A 21,866-nucleotide genomic window follows, 5' to 3' on the forward strand; every position below is an offset into this window, starting at 1 on the left:
ATCGCTCTTGCGTATTGGCGCGACAGAGCTGGACTACGTTTCGTTTTCGTTTGGCGTCGGAGAAATGCCATTCGGCTACGGGGCCAGACCAGACTACATTTCTGCGGCGTTTCGGTGGCGTTTCGCATCGCAGAAATGCCATTAGGCTACGCCCCCTGGTGTTCGTGTCATACTTACTTAATGAAGTACTTGAAGTAGGTAGTTACAGATTATATGAGATTAAGTCTATGGTTACATAAACCTAATTCACAATAATTAGGTATATAGGATAGGGTTCCTAAGGCCCACTTGCACCAAGCACTTAACTCAGGGTTGGTGGGCTGTCATCTGTCAAATTCCATTTAAAATGGTGGGTTAGCCCTCCATTTTCGTTGGTGCAAGTGGCCCTAAGATATATAAAAGACGATACAAATCGAGTTGTTGTTGCTGTTGCAAGTTGCGGCCGTATTGCAGTCAGCCTAGTCTATTGAGCCCCGAGTCATCTCATTCCCTAAGCATTGCGTTTGCATAAACTAACACAACGTAAACGGAATTCCGCCTAGGCGCCTAAATACCAAATCGAAGTATTGCTTTCGACAAAATATACACATACTAAGGCCTGACTCGTAACGGATTTGTCAAATTCAAAACTGTTTTAACGGTACCGGAGCCGGCCGAATCAAAGTATGTTTTTCTATAATGTGTTTAAAATGTATTTAAAATTTATTATTTATTAGTAAATTCATCATTCTCCATTTCTCCTTTCTCATGTTGTAAGTTTTGTTGTATGCCCTCCATCGTACATCCGACAGTGTTTTTCGACACATTCTTAGTTTTAGTCCTATCAAGGACTATCTTTTTTTAAATATTTTGGTGGCTTATGGTTGGTGTCATTTAAATGAATGAATTTCTTAGACACTCTATCCTATTCCGGTTAATAGGTGAATACTATGAGACTTCGTTAAATTAAGTTTTTTACCCGATTTGAAGAGCGTTGGCTTTAGCAGGCTGCTGGCTTCATAGCTGTGGTGGATGATATTCAGCTATTGTCAGAATAAAGTTGAAAGATCATATCTTAGGGATCATCCATAAATTACGTCACACGTTAAGGGGGAGGGAGGGGGTCGGCGAAGTGTGACAATGTGTGACATGGGGGTGGGAGGGGTCCTAAAGTTCGTGACGTCACATTTCAAAATCTATCATAATCTAAGGGTTAAAACACGAACTTTAAACTGTTACTTTATGAATACTTCATAAGCATATACAATACAAAATTAAAAATACAGGATGTTCGTCAACCGGATGAAAAGCCGAAAGTAGGCGATAGTCTAGGCCATTTAGAACATTCTTTAGCTATAAATGTCATGGACAAAATTTGATTCGTCGTTTCTTTTGTAAACTTTTCGGTGAAAACTCCAAAATTTCAGACTAAATCGATAAGCGTACTCTTGTTACTGTATTAAGTTGTTTTGGTTTTATTTAGTATTGTAAAATGTCTATCGTATACCATAAAATAGATTTGAAATATATGTGTCTAAAGTTTTCTTTAGAAGACAGTGACAGAACAAACGACAGTGATTAAAAAATTGAATAACATAAAAAAAAAATATTGGAGTGATTACTTGGGTCGATAAATAAACTAAAATTTGTCTAAGCTACCATATAGCTAAAAATGATCTAAATGGACTAGAGTCTAGTCCATTTAGATCATTTTATAACAGGATGCAAAGCCGAAAATAGATGATAGTCTAGTCACTAGACTATCATCTATTTTCGGCTTTGCATCCTGTTATAAAAGATACCAATTGTTTTGCTGGGGTTTCAAAGCACGTAGGTTAGGTATAAATTTGTCACATGTCACACACACACACACACACACCAACACGTGGAAAACATTAACTGCAAAACATCAAACAATTTAGCTTGATTAATTTTTATTAACATTTAAGAGTCAAAATCATCATTTAAACATTTATTCTACCAGCCATACCCGTGGACATCAAGTTAAAATGACTATGAAATTACTTTTGCACTCTTGTAGATAAAATGAAACTTTGTCATTCGTTTTTTGAAGTATCAAGAGAGCCTTTACCTGTTGGTGTGGTGAAGAATAATTCAAGCACATAAATGGAAATAAGATTGATTTCTAACCGCTGTTTTTATTCAAAAATTGCTACGTGTAAATATGTGACGTCACACTAGGGAGGGGGGAGTCTAACAAATGTGACCAGCTGTGACAAGGAGGGGGGAGGGGTCAAAAATCATGATTTTTAGTGTGACGTAATTTATGGATGATCCCTTATACTATTAAACGAGCAATTCTTGTATATTTATTTATTTATTTATTTATTTATTTATTTATTTATTTATTTATTTATTTATTTATTTATTTATTTATTTATATATACCGACGATCTCGGAAACCGCTCTAACGATTTCGCTGAAATTTGTTTTGTGGGGGTTTTCGGGGGTGAAAAATCGATCTAGCGTAGCCTTAGATCCCGGAAAACGCGAATTTTCGAGTTTTCTTGAGTTTTTCTTTCGCATTTGTAAACGTAAAATATGGTCCTTAATTTCGCCGCGCGCGCATCGATTCCGCGTAGCTCAGTCGCACGAGGTCGGTCTAATGTACGCAGATAGATCGTAGGTGTCAGGGTTTCGAATCCCGGCCAGAAATTAAGTTTTTGTTTTTTGTCTTTTTTTTTTTTGTTTTTGTATTTATAAGAGTTTTTTTTTATCTAAAGACGTGATATATTAAAATAGAACCGAGCGAAGCTCGGTCGCCCAGATATTTATTAAATAAAATCTGCGAACAGCTTCGTTCAGCAGTTTTTGTTGTAGATTTTTTATCGAAAAGTGGTTACTTTGCTTTAAATGCTTAGTAACGGACACTGCATCGACTGAATTCCTAGTAAAGTGGATATTTGGAGACTCATCTACATTATCATTGTTTCATAGGAATCGTAAAGAAATTGCCTTTCAGATAAGGTAAAATGTTGGTTGCCTGGTAGTGTTGAAAATGATTTAAATGCAAGTTTCGTCAACAGGAATCAAGTTTTTGACAGCAATTTGTCGCCGAATTATTTTCAGCGATCACTTTAATTTTATCTATCTAGTTAGTTGAGAATTGCTTTTAAACATGATTCTAACATAATAATTTTGTGAATCTGGCAATTTGAATGGTGTAATGTATATATAAAGTAAGCTAGAAATTATACAAGAAAAAGCACTCTGAATTTGACAAATCCGTTACGAATCAGGCCTTACATGATGATTATCGATTTATCGCGAAAGCAATTTTATAACGTTTTCCAAAATCTTCAAAAATAACCACATCCTAGAGCATTTTCAGACTGTTCAATCTGTTATCAGTGTTGTTGAATAATGTCCAATTTTTTTTACCAATTTCTTTCAGCCACTATGACAAAAATATCAAACATTTACCAAGTTCTTGAAGATATAGTCCGCTACCAGACAGACGGATTTGCTGACGGAAGGAAAACTACAACATGAGCTTAGAAATTGATAATCTTCTAATTATTCATCGCCATTCAAGTAAGTACCTAAAAAGACGTTAGTAATACGGCAATGTCTTTCTTAGTTGGGCATTTTCAGAATTTGGGACACCCCAATTAGCGTAAGTTGTTAACAAAACTTAACTCACTGACAGTTTTGTGACGATAATTAAGCATGAAATTTCAATAAAAAATATTGTTTTTATGTTTATTACATAAACTTTAAGCGATAATCTACATTCAGAAAGTGAAAAAAGTAAATTTTTAGACAGATTTTATGCTTAATTGTCGTCACAAAACTGACATCGAGTTAATTTTTGTTAACAACTTTCGCTAATTGGACCCCAAAGTCTGAAAATACCCAGTTACGAGTGACGATCAGTTATTTCAGCGCAAAATATCTTAAAACGAAAATATAGGCATATTGTATTAAATTCTGGGCGAATTCAGATACACCCAAAATACTTAAAACTATCACAATGGGATACATATGTGGGGATACACATAATATACATATACATAGATTGACATGTGTAGTGCAGTCCTTGAAACAGTACATATTATACAGTACCTATGTACAGTCGAGGTCAAAAATACCTTTACAGTTGAGTGTTACAAAAATACCTTTACATTTAAATAATGTTACACACTGCATGACAAAAATATGCTTCCAACACACATGACAGATTTATCTTTTCACTTATCGCACCAAAGTTCAGTTTACAATCTGTCTTCCTTAGAAACATTGTCACAAATTGTGACATAATAGGTTTACATTGCATGTTACAGAATAAGATTTCCTGTGACTGTGCCGTAAATATGTTTACAAATGCAGTAACATTATAAACTTTACGTTCTTGCTTACTTTTCGTTTGCTTACACCTATTGCTACATAAACATCTTTACAGATTTGATTGGTCTGTTCATAATTTGAATAATGACATCATATCGTCATAAATATCAATATCGGCTTTATAATCGACTCCAAAAAAGGTCTTATTCTTGTAGGTTTACCGTGTCTGTGGTATTGCCCCTTCGGCCGCTTTCTAATAAAAAAAAAATTCTATTTTGTAAACTGGTTTCCAATGCAGAATAGTGTTTATTTTTAACTCATTCATGTGGATATAAAAGACATGAATTAAAAACTATTTGTTATAGTTTTCACGTTCAAGGTCACAAGAAATAAGAACCTCACATACGTCAGATAGCTGACAATTGTGCGTGGCATTATTAAATCCTGGATCTCAGAAATTTCTCCGACCTTACAGTGCGATTAAAATCAGTTAACTATTCGGCTTTTTTTATCAGAGATAGGTATTGATCGATTAACTTTTTATTCGACTAATTAGTCGATTAAAAAAATCAATCGTCAACATTAGTCGACGATAAATTTATTCGCGATTAACGTTAATCGAAGATCTTCGATTACAACTAAATAATCATCCTTTCCAATCGATTAAAACTAATTAATCGTCTTATTTTAATCGTTAATCGTTAGTCGTTTACTTTTTGCCCAACTCTGCTATTTCCAATGCTACCAAGGTTATGACGCTGACTGTACAGGCTTTTATTGCAAACTGTACTTTTTTGCACATTCATCAATAACTCATCGAGAGGATAATAACTAGGCCAAACACGACGAATGAAAGAGATAGGTTATTTGACAGTATGGTACTGTTTTCGGTGATTGTCATTATTCAAATTAAGAATCAAATCCCAATGAAATCTATAAAGATATTTATGTAGCAATAGGTGTAAGTAAACGTAAGTAAGCAAAGTAAGCAAGAACGCAAAGTTTATAATGTTACTGCAAATGTAAACATATTTACGGCACATTCACAGGAAATCTTATTCTGTAACATGCAATGTAAACCTATTATGTCGCAATTTGTGACAATGTTTCTATGGAAGACAGATTGTAAACTGACCTTTGGTGCGATAAGTGAAAAGATGAATCTGTCATGTGTGTTGGAAGCATATTTTTGTCATGCAGTGTGTAAAATTATTTAAATGTAAAGGTATTTTTGTAACACTCAACTGTAAAGGTATTTTTGACCTCGACTGTACCTACCTACCTAATGTAGGCAAATCTATTTTTTAGGTAGATACTTATAGGAAAAACTTTGTATCTTTTGTGTTATTGGTGAATGTTGTATAAACCACGCAAATCGCCATGAGTGAGCATTTAAACATTCAGGAATTTCCTTAATTTTAAATCTTTAGATAAAAAATCTTATGTATTAAAATATCTCAACTTAAACAAAAAATAATATATGAACACGGAGGCCGGAAAATTGGTGAACAGAACGCAGATACATAAAAAGACAACCAGAAAGGAATACATAAACTCTACCTTCTTGTGATTGAAATCGTTTAAAAATAAAAGTAACTAGAAGTACCTATTGAAACTCTATTCGCAACCGACTGACTCGGCAACTCAATCTCTTCATGTTTATTTTGAACGCTGCTTGAACTTAGCACTTTTGCCACTTATAAAGGCTTTTTTCCGAACCCTACTCGCATTAATAAATTCCCTCTCTTCGATTTTTGTGACGTCCCTCCCGGCCGACTTATTCCCGAGGCCATATTATACCTACCTATGCGAGCGACAAAAGTATAATAACATATTGAATGTCAGTAAGGGAGTATTTTCACTTCGCAGTAGGTACTTACAGTATTTATTACTTTATTAGCGTATTAGGTATATGCTTTGGGGTTAATGTTAAGATTATGCTAGTTGCTTGATTTAAATTATTTTTCTTTACTATACATATCCAGGTCCATAGTGTGTTTTGCTAAGACTGCCTCAAAGGCGTTGTTATTTGGGCAATTATCGATTTTGCGACGAGATAAATTTTGGGACATATCGAAGTAAAGTTGCAGCTATTTTTACTAGCGCTTAATTCCCCAAGGACCCTTACCTTTTCCCTATTTTTCCACTATCTGCGAACCGAACTCGGGCGCGGGCGGGAATCCAGAGTAAACGTTGCAAATCAACTGGAAGATTACGTAAAACTTACTACTGTTACATCCCTAATTGAAGTAAATATACGTATTATAGACGGTCTCTCTGGATTATTGTATTTCCTTGGCCACTACCCCTTTCCACAGTCGATGTCATTACGATAAAGTATAGAGATAAGGAAAGGATTGTTGCCCTACCGGAGCGCGGGATAAATGCGGATGTTAATATAAAATATTGAGAGAACCGTTTCTGGGGCGGCTACGGAAAAATATTTTCGTGAGTTCCTATCCCATATACTAACAAAAATAGTTACGCAGCCGGGTGTTCACAATTTCACATACATATACTGCGTAATTGTGTATACAAACTCGATCTGTCCATTGATCGGTTTTTACATTTTCTTTGAAATCAAAGGTTTGATAGTGCTACCTAATAAGATACCGATAAGTACTCCAAAAGTAGGCAAGCCTGTTTGAAAATTTTCAATGTATAATACCTACATTTAAATAAGGGAATTAGTTAGGTAAGTAATATGTTTAAAATTATAAACAACACACTCACAGTCATGGAATATATTGTTAATTAATTTGGCGTTAAAATAGTCCCAGGCTAAGATTTTACAGTGTTTTAACATTTGAAATATTATGTGTGCTGTTAGGATATGTACGTACTTTCGGAAATCGCCAGTGTGGTCTGACACTGTAGGCCAAAGCGATGTAATTTTTATTTCATTCCTACTTAAAATTGTATTTCGATAACAAGTATATAACTTCCAACAATTTCGTTATTATCGTTGTCCCTGACAAATGACTGGTGTCTACGCTTTCGGCGTATAAGTAGGTAGATAGGAACAAACGATAGGCGAGGGCAATAAATATCGGCACGTCGGAAGCCCGGCACCGGCGCCGGGAGCTGAGGCCAAAGGTCGGTCAAATGTTGATGACGAGCGACACATTAGCATTGCAAATGCCACACGCCCCACTGTGAGTATTGATAAGTCATGACCTAAGCTCCCTTGAATTATGTCAGCCCTAATGCCGATGCCACTATGTGACAAATTGTAACAAACAACTGCGAACGAATGGCCTATTCCAAATGAATTATTCGCTCTTTCGCGTCTGATGTGAGTAGTCGAACTGTTTTTACCGAGAAAACTTCATCAAGAGCCATTATTACTTTGTAAAGTGCAGTAAAAGTAAGTAAAGTGCTCATTAGTCGTAGTAAGGGCTATTATTACAGCAAAAAGACATTTCCGCGGCTATTATTTGAAAATTTTGGCTACTTTACACTTAAGCTGGTTCAAGAGCCTTACGAGTTAAACCTCCATTTTATTGATGCTTATAACTTTAATAGCTATAAGTTTTCAGTTGAACGCTTACTTACGAAATTTAACTCGATTAATATAATTTCAGAGAAGTGAAAAAGGAAGTATTTTTGCCGAATGGTTTGATGGTTGCTTATGAATGAAAGGAGACTGAGTTCACTAAAGGTCAGTACCTACTCTATGTACTACAACTTAGATATTTCACAGCCCACAATGTATAAATCAGAGCTGCCACGGAACGCGAAAATATCTGAACATACATTAACATGTTGATAATAGATAGCTTTGTCAGAGTAGGTGTATACGAATACATATATGTATGCTATATCCTACCATACGTACAGTCAACCAATTAGAATCCTAGGTCACTCTAGAATCCTGTCGTATTGACACCGTGCTTTATTTGCTATAGAAGTCAGTTTAACTTTTACTGTGAAAGAGTTCTACAGTGGCCTAGGATTCAGATTGGTTGACTGTAGATACATTGCTAGTGTATGACTTATACAAATAAGTCAAGAAATGTGTATACATGTTTATGTATTGATAGTCAAATGAAATCATTGTAAGCACAAATTAGCTCAAGCAACATAAACCAATTAAACTGCAGTATTTAAATGTATCACAATCCTAAAAAATCATTCACTCGCTCATATAATTTATTATAATAAAATGGCAGTCAAAATAAACCCAGGGAGCTCGCTACACTCCTTACGTTGATGAGGATTTAAGGTAATAATGGGGTGGGATTTGTTGCAATAAAGTCTCTTTGTACAACACCGCGATGCCGGCGCAATGTGGAATTAATCTTTATTCTGCAGCACACTCCGCATTACTTTAATCCTACAATGAGCCGGGTATTGTATTTTGTGAAATTAAAGTGTGGCCTGGCAATAGCTCACTGAGTTTTGCTAGAAGAAACCACGACTCGACATTGGATATGCGAAAACCGACAGCAGTGCTTCAATAACCTGTCAAAAATTGATATTAGCCAAATTATTAGCCACAACAGTTAGATGGCAAGTGTGACAACAAACTTTCAAAAGAAGTTGATTTTTGAGTAATACTTTTGCAATATATGTATATGTTTTGATTGCATACCTAGTTGATTGAACCATCATCAAAAGATTTAATATAATTATAAAATTATGTGATTTCATGTAAAATAAGGCACGCTGTTCCAGATTTCTCGATCTCATTAGGTAGTCAGGTCCCTCTTTTCTTGAATATTATTAACGACGGTAGTTTCCAGCGATTTATGGATCGGTAAATCACATTATATGGCGCTTATGACTTAAAAACATTTTAAATAAGCGGTTGTCCTTGATTGCTTTTCAGCCTATTTCATTTGCGAGTAAAAATGTCTGATGAGAGTCGATTATCGTCCAAGGCTATCATTTTCTCATCACTTCACACATGTGGCGGCCAAAGATTAATCACGGTTTTTCCGTAACCTCTTGGCTCGGAGCTTTTATTCGGATCTAATTTCAGGCTTGTTTGTTCGCTGAATGCGACTCTAACGAGACTTTCATTAACGCTGGGTGTAGACTTCATCCATCACATACTAAATGAATACTAAAATTGCTGGCACGTTTTACTTTGCGGAAGCTGTCGTGTCTCATGGCCTTCCTTTATTTTTTACTCACGTGGTATTAATTATTTACATAACTACTTTACATTACAATAAAATATAGTTTATTTTTGTTTTTAATCAGTATATACGTTTAAGCATAGTCAATAGATAGCCTAGGTACGTTGTGCCATCGACCGTACTGGATACGGTCTAATAGTATATGGGGCTATCAAGGGCCTCCGGAGGTGGTGCTCTGCAAAGCGGACTGGTGCTGGTGGTGCTGTAGAAGTAAAGCGCGAGCGTACCTGGAGCCCACCGCCACAGCACACCGTCGGCAGACGGGGGGGTTGTTAAGTGGGTAGACTTGGGGTCTCATCAGCCCTTAACAAGGAGTCCCACATAACCACTCGGGTCCTTCCCTTCCCCGTACCCGAGTGGTATGCGTAATGCATTTTTCCCCTCCTAAAAAAAAAAAAGGTACGTTGTGCCAGAGTACGATTCAACCGGTTGACAGATTGGAATGTTTGGTCAATGTGACTTCTTCTTTATGTGACTACGACAACTAAGTACTTACAAAATATTATCCTTATGAAATTCCAACAATTTCGAGTTTGGACAATTTTTTCCGTCTCACCGTAATTTAATTTGGCTACCCATTCCCTTATAAGCTGTTGATTTTATTTTAGGTACTATATAATTTGAAGTTGCCTTGTACTAGTACTAAGATAATTATATTCAATGTAAGTCTTAAATAAAGTGGAACGAGCAAATCACATTGGCAGCAGCACCCAGGTGTCATACTTTCTAGCGGTGACATGGTATCGTACGGAATCCAAAGTCACATCCAAAAAATTACGAGAGTTGTACTAAATTGTACGTTAATTAAAAAAAATGTACTACACGTATTTACAAGAAAACAATGATCAATATGTCACCGCTAGGAAGGATACTTTCTGGCGGGCGCTACCCATTTCACTATGTAACAGTCCAGTTTTCAACTTTCTTGTGAATCAGAAAATATGTACGTGAATTGTACGTTCAGATTCTAAAGTAAGCAACCTAAAAATGCTTTAGAATCTGAACATAATATTTTTCACCATAGGTATTCACTGGTACTGGTTGATCATTTGTTTTCTTGTAACGTGTAGTACATTTTTTAAAATAAGCGTACAGTTTTTTTCTGATTCACAAGAAAGTTGAAAACTGGACTGTTACATAGTGAAATAGATAGCGCCCGCCAGAAAGTATGCTTCCTAACGGTGATATACTGATCACTGTTTTCTTTTAAATACGTGTAGTATATTTTTTTAATAAGCGTACAATTTAGTACAATTCTCGTACATTTTTTGATGTGACTTTGGATTCTGTACGATACCATGTCACCGCTAGAAAGTGTAACACGCACCTAGCACCATACATATAATGAGCATAATATTCACATTTGTTAAAATTCGTCCATAACATTCACATTTGCTATAAATATTAGTAAATAACTGAATCTGATATTTATAAATATTATTTTACTGTCGTTTAAATTATTAAATACTAGCTTTTGCCCGGGCTTCGTTCGCGTTAGAAAGAGACAAAACGTAGCCTATGTCACTCTCCATCCCTTCAAGTATCTGCACTTAAAAAAACACGATAATTCGTCGCTCCCTTTTGCCGTGAAAGATGGACAAACAGACACACACACTTTCCCATTTATAATATTAGTATGGATAGGTAAGCACTTCGACGAATTTCGCCATATTTAACCGATAATTTTAGTAAATCAATTCGATTCGATGATTCGATGTTTTACCAGTTTTGACATGAATTCAGCAGATATATGTCATTAAAGGCTTATTGCTAAAAGCTTAATAAATACATAAATTTACAGAGATTTGCTGCGTTACATAAAGCCATAGATTACGCAGGGCCTTCTGTTGAAGCTTTGCGAGTACATTTATTTATGAGCCTAATAATGATTTGAATACACTGAATCACGGCCACGATTGGCTCAGGCGAGGCATTGCCTCAGTCCCCGGAGAGCGTTTCTCGTATCCCTTTGATGGAAAATGTATGTTGCGGCCAGCCCCAGTTGCTGTACAATTAATTTGTGCTAAATTTCGCACCGCTGAATAATTCATAGACCGCACCAGCGGCTCGGTGCGAACAAAAACGTATAACGACAGAGGCGTATGTGCTGTGCGAAACTAGTAACTCAAGAGGATACGGTAGCGAAAATGCTAAAATGGAAAAGAGCCCCCCTTCCAACTTGGGAATTTTAGTTAAAAAATATACAAGTGTTATTAACTAGATTTATCGAAAAAAAATTGTCCATTAAGAACAACTCAGTCAAAAGATATTTCAAAAAAAACTTTAAAATCGAGGTTCCGCTCTCGACTCTTCCCTCCTTCAAAACTTAATCAATCGAAACGAAATTCGAAAATTTGAATAACAATGAAATAATCTATGTCGGACCGTTTCGCTTTTTTGGTTAATTGTTACCAATCTTGAGTATCACACCTTTTTTTGCGCCACAATGAAAAAGGCCGTTTTTGGAAATTTTTGATTGGCTCTAGAATCTTTAAAAAGCAGAATATCAAAAAAATCAAAAAGGTCCAACACAGATAAAAATAATAACAATCTGTGTTGAAAAAATCATTGCTCTCTCAAAACCCAGGGAGGAAATAGTCGAGAACCTTTGTATGGAGAATTGACCCCTACCGTATCCTCTTAAACTTTTATGTTGGCTCCTTACGATGGACCCATACGTACGGGCATACATATAAATAGACCTTTAAACTAACTTTATAGTATAGTAAGTAGTTACTAGTTAACTAAAATATATGTATACAATTATACAAAAGCAGTAGAAAAAGATCTCTCATTAGAGAAAAAAGCGCTTGTAAAAAGGGCAGACGTACTTAGGTGGGCCATTTTTTTCAAAGTTGTCCACCCCACTTTTTTTGTAACATGGGTATTTTTTACGCGATTAATACTCAGAATCGCGAGATCTTTCGATCCTGATACTTGGGAGAAAAAAAATGTCCCAAGATTTCCATGCATTTTTTCGAACCTTCCATTTCGTTACCGCCATACAAAATGTTTAAAAAATGGTAACGGAATGGGAAAAAACCTTGGGACACTTTTTTTCTCCTATTAGAATTGAAGTAGCTCGCGATACTGTGTGAAAACCACATAAAAATATCCAAATCCAAAAAAAAAGTGGGGTGGACAACTTTGAAAAAAATGGCCCAGGTATCCCCGAATCGTACGTTCTGTAGAATAAACGTCACGGAAAGTGACATCCGTTGCAAGGAGAAAGTGCAAAGCGCTCCCAAGTACTTACTTACTGGAACCAAAAATGACACTCATTTTCGTAAACGTCATCGAGATTTCAAAATCATCTCATGGTATAGTGGCCCATGATATCTTATGTAGCTCGTAGGCCTTTAAGGCCTCATCCACAACACTTTCCGATTGTTTTCGGTTCGCTGAATATAGTTTTCGATTGAGAAAAACCGAAGGCAGTATGAGTAACTAGCGCGTGTGATCGTGCTCCGTTTCCGAAACCGTTTCACCGTATTCTCCGACTCAATTCGTGACATATAACATGTACTTCAACGTAAACTACAGTTGTACGCTGAAATCACAAATATGATTGTACTTAGTACCTATAAACTATGAGTTAAGTATATTTACTAGTAGATGCTCTTATGTTATTTGGAGTGATTTGTATCTAGTGCTAGCTGGCCAGTTCTTTAAGAAGGAGTTCAGTTCATCCCGTCATCGCCAACCAGGTCTGCCGGATCTCCGATCTGAGTTTTCAGGTTCCCACTCCGTAATAGTGATTTGGCCCGCAACTCGTTCAGCTTTCGGCTCTGCATTATCCACAGGAGAACGTCCGGTTTCCTCAACATTTTGACCCTTTTTTCACGGGTATAAATAGTTCCTTAACTTTTTTGCATTATCTTCGCGTGTGATAAGACAAAAAGGGTGGGTACTAAAGTGCCAACTTTAAGCACTGATGAAATTAAATCGTATTCCTTTAATTAGTCGAGCAAACCTGCTCGAATTGGAATCCCGATCACGCGCGAGAACGAGTATTATCATTCCATTATGGGGTCCCCGCGATGGTGTGGATGGCTTAGCGGTAATTACCGGCGCGCACGTGATCCTACCGAATTCCTCATATTTACTTTGCTTACATGATACGAGTTTAATTAGTTTAGTCGAGCTGAAACAGTCCGCTGAGGTACCTTTTATAATACCGTATGTTCAAGTGCTTAATTTGTGGAGAGCGGTTTTATCGTTTTATACGATTAAAGTAAATATAAAGTTGACGACCGCCTAGCCGACCCTGCCTGCTACGCCGCGGTCCCGGGTTCGAATCCCGGTAAGGGCATTTATTTGTGTGATGAACACATATATTTGTTCCTGAGTCATGGATGTTTTCTATGTATATAAGTATTTATATATTATAGAATATAGAATAGAAAATATTTAGAAAATATTTATTTGGCATACATATTATATGTATCGTTCCTGCAACACAAGCCTTCTTGAGCTTACCGTGGGACTCAGTCAATCTGTGTAAGAATGTCCTATAATATTTATTGATTTATTTATTTATAAAATACTGAATGAAGACTTTTACTATAATTTTGTTACACTTATTTTTGTATCAGTTAGACTGCTAACGCTGACTATCTAATCGAACCCAGTTTAGCTTAGAAAGCATGGCCAGTTGTTTCAGAATTATATAATATACTACTAAGTACATAGTCGTAAATTACCCTTGGGTTACAAAGGCTCGTTTATTCCATTATGCTTATTTCTACTCATACAAACAGATATGGAAAAGCGATCTCGATTCGTCGGTACACAGCTGTAAGAGTTTCCCGTGCAAAATTTAAGTGCTGTTGAATACTGCATCACTTGAGCCGTGTGTATTCACTTTTGAAAGGGTTGTTATAGTGATCTGAGAATTTAGCCATTTTAAATAATTTTTGACACCAGGAATGTGACACGAGGAACAATAATTCATCATCCTCCTTGCGTTATCCCGGCATTTGCCACGGCGCATGGGAGCCCGATGGGGTCCGCTTTGACAACTAATCCCAAGATTTGGCGTAGGCACTAGTTTTTACGAAAGCGACTGCCATCTGACCTTCCAACCCGAAGGGTAAACAATAATTATGATCATATTATTCAAATTTATACTAGGTGTGGTCGTTCGTTCGTTCCTTTTATGTTACCTATAAAATTTTGATTTGGCTGACCGAGCCGAATCACATGGATTTACAGTTCCATGCCCACAGTTTCATACCCATAGCTTTTGTTACGAAAGTATATGTATTATGTACAACTTCCATATTTTTTTTAGATAAATGGGTCATGGGTACCTATCTAAAAACATATGACAGGTTTGAAATCAGAGGATCCCATGGGTATTATTTCTTAGTTACGTTTCTCTAACTTTATAAAAAATTACATACATATCTATGTAGCGTTTACTAAATATTGATTTTAATAAAAATAACCATAGGTCAGGTAAACGCACACAATTCACGGTCACTATCGGAACGAAATAAATAAAAAATATTTTTCCAACTTATCAAGGACTTATAATACTGGGACAGACAAAGCCCATACAAAAAAGCGTACCCCTGAAATGTATGGGCCTTTTAGGCATAAAACTAGATGGCGCTATTTCGCAGCCTGGAAGTGGCCAAAATCATATTTTTCCCCAAATATTTTTACGTGTTTTTATTTTTTATAAGAACAAAATGAAATCTAATACACATTTTGAAAAAAAATTGTAGGCATCATCAGAGTAGTTATGATAGGATTTATTTATTTATTTAAATTTTATTGCACAGTAAAAAAAATGTACAAAGGCATTCTCTACCAGCTAACCTTCGGACCAAACAGAGATCTATAAGAGCTTAATAGGTGCAGGAAATATCGCAATGACGAGAAATTATTTCTAGGTATTTCAAATACCTACTAAATAACCATAAATGATTATGTATATTATACAGCACACTACCTATTTAATAGGTGGCGCTAAAAATGGAGGTACGATTCTCAGTATGAAGATTGTAAATCCTATATAAATAGTCCTTGAACTTATTAACATTGTTCCATATTAACATAAAAACATTCGTGAAATTACATTAGTACAAACACATTAAGGTAGATTAGATTACTTTGTAATTCATTTACACGTTTAAACTGAGCCAACACGTTGGTATTTACAAAATAAAATGTGTTTCGCCAAGATTAAATGCGGCTACGAGTCATTAATCACAGAAAGGATTCCAGAGATATTGTGCTGAGTGGCGGACGTAGAAAGGCTAGGTTCTATATGATATGACTGTATGTGATTCCACATGAGAAATGTTATTAACGCGGTAAATCAAATCCGCTCTGTGTATAATCGTTTTATAAAATAAATTTTCATTATTTGACATACTAATATTTTTAAACTTTAAATTACAAAAAGGATTTCAGAGATATTGTGCCAATTGGCCGCCGTAGGATGGCTAGGTTCTATATGACTGTGTATGACTCCTCAGAAATGTTATTAAAGCGGTAAACCGAATCCACTTTGTGAATAATCTTTTTATAAAATTTATGTTCATTATTTGACATACTAATATTTTTAAACTTTAAATTACAGAAAGGATTTCAGAGATATTGTGCTGATTGATGGCCGCCGTAGGATGGCTAGATTCTATATGACTGTGTATGACTCTACAGAAATGTTATTAAAGCGGTAAACCAAATCCACTTTGTGAATAATCTTTTTATAAAATTTATTTTCTTTATTTGACATACTAATATTTTAAAACTTTAAATCACAGAAAGGATTTCAGAGATTGGGGTAAATTCGAAACACAGAAAGGCTCGGGTAAATTGGCAAGGGGAATCTTGACATGATGGAAATTTATATGTGACTTTCGAAATTACCCCAATTCACTCTACTCGTATTGTACTGAGTGGCGGGCGTAGGAAGACTAGGTACGAGTAAGACTGTGTAAGTATACATGAGTATACATGAGAAATCTAATTAAAGCGGCAACTCAAACTCAAATCCACTTTGAGAATATTCGCTTTATTCTGGCCATGGAATTTGTTGTCAAGAAAAATATCACATTAGTAAATATATGTCCTTATTATAAAACAGTTAAGTGGTCACGTACCTACGAACAATGGAATATTCGTAACGAGAATAATGCGACCAAACGCAGTAAAGCAGGTAATTGTATATGTATAGCCCATAGCCCTTTAAGAACATAGTAACGTAATGTCCTTAATTAAAAATACGATAGATCTCATAGATCTCAAAAAATCTCTTTCATCGCAAAAATGTTGTGCTTTTATTATATGATGTTTAAATATTTGTTTATTTACAAACACATTATTTTATAGTGTGTCCATTAAATGCCATTGTTTATTATTTTAGATGCCCAACAATAATTCGTCTTTTAATTCAGGCTGATGAAAACAACCACATCCACAACCATATACATATAACACCAAAATATTTATCGCCAAAATTTCATTACGGGGTCAGACGCATTCCGTGATGCAGAACAATCAATAGAGTGCTTCCAGGAGAAAATATGAGCCAATAATTTTTATTTTCAGGAGCCTAAGGCAGTTATTTATCCGCCTATCATAAAGTTCCATAAATGCATTTCGAAATTGAAGTAGGCAATCACGAAAATGGATGACTAGTCGAATACGCTACACGACTTGAACAATATTTGATTTAGAGATTACCCCTGAAAATAATGATATTCGAGATATTTTTTACATAATGAGTAGCGATAACTATAAGGTGTGTGAAAAAACGGGCATATACATATACAATGTATTGCTGGGAAGGAGAAGACCCTATTCGTAATTTAAAATCCGCTACATTTTTTCAAACACAAATTTTACTTAAGTATAACTAACCACATTATAACTTACCACTTAAGTATAACTAACCACATTGATCTTTTTTTCGCTATTCAAGAACAATCTAAGGCTGCCTTATTACTTACTAACACTTGATCTTTTTCTATAAGCCTGTCCGTTTTGGGTAATTATTATATTTAAAAATACACACCTCGGCGCATCTGTTCGCCAGCGCCTCAATCACAGTATTAAATGGATTTTCCTTCTTATCGCCGATCAATCAATTGGTTGATTCCGAAGAACATCTGGGGCAGCGTGTCACTAAGAAAATCCCCGCAAATACTTAGTCCTTTATTTATCTCAATCTATCGGACTTTTATTTGCAATACAATATCACTAATGAAAAACCGTGCACAAGTAATAACTAAAGTAACTAAGCTGCTTTAGATTTTGTTACTAGTTTTATTAAAAGTAAGAAGAGGATTAAAGAGTACAAAGTAAACACTGGATTTATACGCCTTTACATTGTAACCGTATCATAAATGACTTCACTACGGTAATTATCTAACTAAAAGATATTTACTCGCTTGTCTGAATATGGCGATACGTAACTGTCAGCATAAGAATCTGCCAGCTAAGATTTACATAGCCGCCACGAAATTTATTTTTTCTTTTTATCTTCCTTAGCAACTACGCTAAGGAAAGAAATTCAAACGGTCATTAATCTGATGTCAACACACATGTTGCCGTATCAAATGAGCCCTGATGTTACGTAAATATTTGATTTTTAATCCGCAAAGGGAGTCTATCAATGGTTAATGACTTTACAATCAATGTTGTAGTTGTTTGTGCAACAACACCAGAGCGCAAAGTTGGTTTTTGCAGCGCTTTAAATTCGGAAAACTTGATTTTAAGGCTCGATGATTTTGTTTCAGGCTGGCAGGCAAAAGCTCGAAAGCATATTCATTTACTTACTCAAATTATTAATAAATCATCATGAAACAGGTTTATTCAATTTTAAAATAAAATTCACCTTATATTTATAGGCACCCAGTTCATGAATTCTCTTCTATGAATATTTATATCTAGATTTTTTTTTAAATATGTCATTTTATCTAACCTACTTAAAACTGAACAATCTCAAATTCAAATCAAAGTAATAGGCATAAACAAACAAGGGTTTTAAAATAGGGAAAGCTTCAAAATGCCTCCGAACAGTTCAACCCATTCCTCGCATAATTAAAGCCCCAGTCCAGGGTGCGTAGCCGAATGGCACAAACGCTCACGAAACGCTCACGAAACGAAACGCTAGTAGATATCTATCTCTATAGCTCGTGCGTATTGGCGCGACAGAGCCGGACTAACTGGCGCGGCGTTTCGTTTTCGTTTGGCGTCGGAGAAATGCCATTCGGCTACGCACGCAGGCATGTTATACCTGAGCCCGGGCCACCTGGTAACCTAACCCATCTAAAGAATTAGGTATGTATTGTAAGTGAGTTTTCACATTATCCGATCCGATGTCGGATGTAGGACCGGTCCTATACATTAAGGCCATTTTTTATTTTTCCCTTTGAAATCCTTCCGACATCCGATATCGGATCGGATAGTGTGAAAACGCACTGATGATTCGTTTTACGTACGCACCGTAACAGATTTATGGCGTAAGGCGTAAATAAGTATAACAATATTATATTTACGCCGCTGGCTAATTTGTTCTAAGTTACTTGCACGTATTTATACACTGTGTCATATGAGGAACCTGAATAGATGCATTTCAGAGGCCACAGGAAGGAAATATTTGTTATAATATTCGTAAGTATGATTTTTAAGTAAACTTCAACAAAAGTCTTATTGTATATTTTTTAAATGTATTTTCTAAAGTAAATGTTATTCGTAACATGGATTTTATCTTTTTTTCTTAAAACCGAATTTTTGCTATTAGTTACTGCCGTTATATATCGCTATTTGATATCTTTCAATAAGGATAGTTACATTATATACCCCATAAATGACACACAACCGCCATCAAAAAAGCAACTTGTACTAAGACAAAAAATAGAGGTATGTTATTTTAATAGTTTTAACTCTGAAACTGCCTAGTAGTAACACTGAAAAAATTAAATGATATTTTAGCATTGTAATGTGATCAGGAATACGCAGTTAAAGTTATTTGGTTTCATCATGACTGTTACACTTACACCGTACTATAGGCTACTTGACTCTTTTTCAAAGTATGTCTTATATCATTAATTACTGTCTAATTAAACGAAAAAAAAATAGTACCATATTTTATTACGACTTAAAAACCCGCAAAAAATATTTAAAGTTTACTTTTACTTGATCAGGCAAAAACAACATCAGCCATATTAATCTACTAGCTTTTACCCGCGGCTTCGCCCGCGTAATAAAAGTATTCTTATTGAAACGTTTACAAAAAATAAGATTTTCATTTGGATCCGTAGGTTTCTTTGTAGGTACATCTGTCCGCGATTATTTCGATTAAGGTAAAGCGGGGCAATTCTCGACTGGGGGGGCATTGTAACTGATCTATTTGCAGTACGGTCAGCCATGAAAGTGGTTTCCCACTTTTCGACTCTATTGATCAAAAAGTGGTAAACCACTTTTTTGGCTGACTGTACCTTACACATATTACTATTGTTTTAAAAGAAATTCTTGCAATGATTGTAGAATTGTTACACAGCGACCACAGCGTAGGTAGTAGGTACGAATATGTATGTATTTTACCTATATAAATATTTATACTGGGGAAACTTCATACAACCCACATAGCCAGTATCTCGACGCTATGGTCGGTAGGGTAAAAAGTACTTCCTTGCATTATCGCTTACAATTTTTTCCATTTTGCTTATACTTATTGCAAACGTAAACATATAAAAGGCAAGCAAACAACGATCTTCTTACAGCACATTGAATGTAATAGTTATTACGGATGCAGGATACTCGCCGATGCATACTTACTAATCCCTTCCCACTGAGCCACCTGCATTTTACACTGCCTAGATATCGATTGCCGACCGATTATTCCGACCCCAATCCCTATTCTTATCCCCGTCCCTATCTCTATCCCTGTCCCCGTCCCCGTCCCGTCCCTGCCCCTGTCCCTCCCCTATCCCTATCCCCGTCCCCTATCCCTATCCCTATCCCTATCCGCATCCGCATCCGCATCCCTATCCCTATCCCTACCCCTTCCCTACCCCTACCCCTACCCCCTACCCCTACCCCTATCCCTAACCCTAACCCTATCCCGTTCCTGTCCCTGACCCTGTCCCTGTCCCTGTCCCTGTCCCTGTCCTTGCCCCTGTCAAATTATCATGCTAGGAGGTGAACTTTGAAAAATCCTTTCTTAGTGCTCCTCTAAGGAACTTCCGTGTCAATTTGAAATCTCTTGAACCAGAAGTAAAGATAAAAACTAAACCTATACTTATGGCTATTTTGGATATTTTAACCCCATTGCACAACAACAGGGGAGAAAATTTCTTTTCCACCTCATTCGATTTTAAATATTTATCGTGATCAGCGACCCGATAAACCATAAAAACGATACCCATATTGTGTTTTTGACTTTACCCCCTTTGCACCCCTTTAGGGGTCAAATTTTCAAAAAACCTGAAACATGTCTTTAGGAATCCTCCTGTGAAGTTTCGAATAAAATAGTCAAACTAAACTTGTTTCCCGATACAAACTTTGAACCCCCATTTCACCCTTTTAAGAGGAGAATTTTGAAAAATCCTTTCTTAGTGCTCCTCTACGCCATATAAGGAACCTATGTGCCAAAATTTGAAATCTCTAGGACCAGCGGTTTCGGCTGTGTGTTGATAATGTCAGTTAGTCAGTCAGTCAGTTTCTTCTTTTATATATTTTTTGATATTTAAACCCCATTGCACTACAACAGGGGAGAAGGTATTTCACTTCCGCCTCGTTAGATTTTAAAAGCGTTGTATTTATCGTGATCAGCGACCCGATTAATCATAAAAACGATACCCATATTGTTTTTTTTACTTTATCACCCCCTTTTCACCCTTTTAGGGATTAAACTTTCAATAATCCTGAAACATGTATTTAGTCTATGTCTTTGGGAATCTTCCTGTGAAGTTTCGAATAAAATAATCAAACTAATCTTGTTTCCACATACAAAATTTGAACCCCCATTTCACCCCCTTAGGAGAGGAATTTTGAAAAATCCTTTCTTAATGCTCCTCTACACTATATGAGGAACATATGTGCCAAATTTGAAATCTCTAGGACCAGCAGTTTCGGCTGTGCGTTGATATGTCAGTCAGTCAGTTTCTTCTTTTATATATTTTTTTGATATTTAAACCCCATTGCACCACAACAGGGGAGAAGATATTTCACTTCCGCCTCGTTAGATTTTAAAAACGTTGTATTTATCGTGATCAGCGACCCAATAAACCCTAAAAATGATACCCATATTAGTTTTTTGACTTTACCACCACCTTTTCACCCTTTTAGGGGTTAAATTTTCAAAAAACCTGAAACACGTCTTTAGTCATATGTTTTTAGGATCCTCTTGTGAAGTTTCGAATAAACCAGTGAAACTAACATTGTTTCCCCATACAAACTTTGAACCCCCATTTA

Source organism: Leguminivora glycinivorella, chromosome Z (genome assembly GCF_023078275.1).
Source record: "Leguminivora glycinivorella isolate SPB_JAAS2020 chromosome Z, LegGlyc_1.1, whole genome shotgun sequence".
Classification (NCBI taxonomy): Eukaryota; Metazoa; Arthropoda; class Insecta; order Lepidoptera; family Tortricidae; genus Leguminivora; species Leguminivora glycinivorella.